The 2500-nt window shown below is 33.6% G+C and overlaps 1 long non-coding RNA gene across 1 annotated transcript in view; it reads left to right on the top strand.

The window, feature by feature from the left end:
* The first annotated feature begins 2256 nt into the window (after window positions 1-2256).
* The window catches only part of LOC125037775, a 2356-nt gene continuing 2112 nt past the window's right edge, over window positions 2257-2500 (top strand). Inside the window, exon 1 of the long non-coding RNA XR_007116001.1 lies at window positions 2257-2299. This is a non-coding gene — a long non-coding RNA (uncharacterized LOC125037775). The remainder of the gene's footprint in view (window positions 2300-2500) is intronic.

Below are 2500 nucleotides of genomic sequence, written 5' to 3'. Positions count from 1 at the left end.
CCTAATACATTACTGTATCATATCTGATAACTTGAAAAAAAGGAAAATAGAACTCGTTCATTCTCTTGAAATGGGCAGTTCATCTCTTCTCTCGCTTTTGTCATTTATACAATTTTGATTATCCCTGTCGGTTTCAGTGTATACAAAGGTATATATGAAATTGGTATACATCTATACAAAATTAGAGTTTTTATTTACTTTCTTGATATGGTCATGAACTAACACTCATTAAATAAACAGAGAATAAGCTACATTATAATAACTTTAAAAACGTTAATTGGACTAGTAGTTGAGCTGCTAGGAGAATTACTGGAGGTAATCATACCTATGATAAGAAAAATCTATCGTTATTCAAAACCTTGTCTAATCTCCGGAACAGAGGCGACGTGTTTATGAAAAATCCCGGTTTCCTCCGCAGCATTTCCCATTCCCTTTTAGCATGATCTGTTAGCTGTTGAGAGGTTCATTCATTAGCCGTTTCCCAAACACTGACAATATTCGCCGACACAGTTTTTGTCGAGTTTGAGACGCATGCCAAAACCATCTCGAGGTCTTTGGAAGTGGTCATGGAACCACTTCGGACTTCCCGAGACGTGTGTATAGGGCAGTTATCCTGTGCGAATATAATTGTTTCTGGGAAGGACCAAGGCATAGCAGCGTACTGTTGGGAGGAACTTTTCTAATAATTCGATATATTTCTCTAAACTGAATCTCCCATGCAGGTAGATCCACCCCCAAATATTACAGGTCACGTGGCCACTATCTCGCGCACGTTTCATAGATATATCATCTGCCATATCTGAAAAGTAAATGACAGAATGACATAAAGGGCACTATTATGCATTGGCATACACCTGCGATTGAAAAGGCTTAATAGGTACACAGATTACCCCTTATCCAGCCGGGAAACCATTTTCATGTTTGTCATCAATCTAGATCTTTCTCCACATACAACTGGGTGAACTGGAGGCGACGTTGGCGATGTTGCCTGTTCACCCTCTAATGGATGACTTCCTGTGATGTATCGAGCTGCATGTAGTCGTTTTCTTTACTGTGCGGCCTGTTGACGGGAGCTGTATGTCTTAATGAATTTTAGTTGTATTGGTTAAGGGGCAGCCTGACCTTCGGTGGTCTTTCGCGGGGCACCGGAGAGAGGGCGGTCGGTCACGGTGCCCTTCTCCTCCCACCTTATCCACCTGTGCACCATCAGCCTGAAGATACCCAGCTCTTTGGATAATTCACTAGGAGGGAAATCAGTTTTTCTTATCCCATATTCGTAATTACAATGGTCTCAGCGTTGAAGCGTTTTCATGTTTCAAGAAATATGCAGCTATAATTGCTTCTTGTTGTATTGAAGGAAGGGGGAAATGCCGCCTCACCTCCATAGGTGTTGCCATTGCGATAAACAAACAATCCCTGGAGATCGTATTTTAAAAATATCCCACTACTTATACATACACACATACACAGACACACACACACACACACACACACACACACACATATATTTATATATATATATATATATACACACATACATATGTATATATACACATATACATTTATATATAAGTATAAGAATATATATACAGATATATATATATATATATATTTGATTTAATATATATTTATATATACACGTGTGTGTGTAGGGGTGTGCATATATATAGAGATATATAGAGATAGAAAGATAGATAGAAAAATATAAAATATATAAATAAATAAGTAAATAGATAAATAGATAAATATATATATATTGTGTATACTTATACATATATATGCACACGCATACATATATATGTATGTATATATACACATATTTGTGTGTATATATAGACATACATATACATATATATATTTATATATACATATATTTACGCACACACACACACACACACACACACACACATATATATATATATATATATATATATATATATATGTATATACGTATATATATATACATATATAATATATATATATATATATATATATATATATATATATATATATATATATATATGTATGTGTATAAACACTGCGGACACGCGCATGTCCATCACTGACACAATGCTTCAATTTTTTTTTCGTAACTGTGGTGTTTTTCCCTATAGTTGTGGTTTGCAACACTGGGATTTTTGAATGGTTGCTGCTAAAGAAAAGTAAATATAAAAGTTTTTTTTTGTTCGTTATACGCACTGTAATCTTAAAGCATCATGTGCAAATGTATAAATATGTCTTTTAAAGTTGACGATCTATAGATTCGGAAGGGAATCCGAGGGAATGATCATGAAGTGCGGTAAGTGAAATTATGCTATCTGTTTCTGTACATATTCATCATATATATATATATATATATATATATATATATATACACACACATACATACATATATACACACATGTACATATATGTATATACGTATGTATATTATATATATACATATATATATATATATATATATATATATTTATATAAATATATGACATGCCAACTGTTT

The sequence above is a fragment of the Penaeus chinensis genome, chromosome 24 (assembly GCF_019202785.1).
Source record: "Penaeus chinensis breed Huanghai No. 1 chromosome 24, ASM1920278v2, whole genome shotgun sequence".
Classification (NCBI taxonomy): Eukaryota; Metazoa; Arthropoda; class Malacostraca; order Decapoda; family Penaeidae; genus Penaeus; species Penaeus chinensis.
This window is presented reverse-complemented; position numbering and strand designations above follow the sequence as displayed.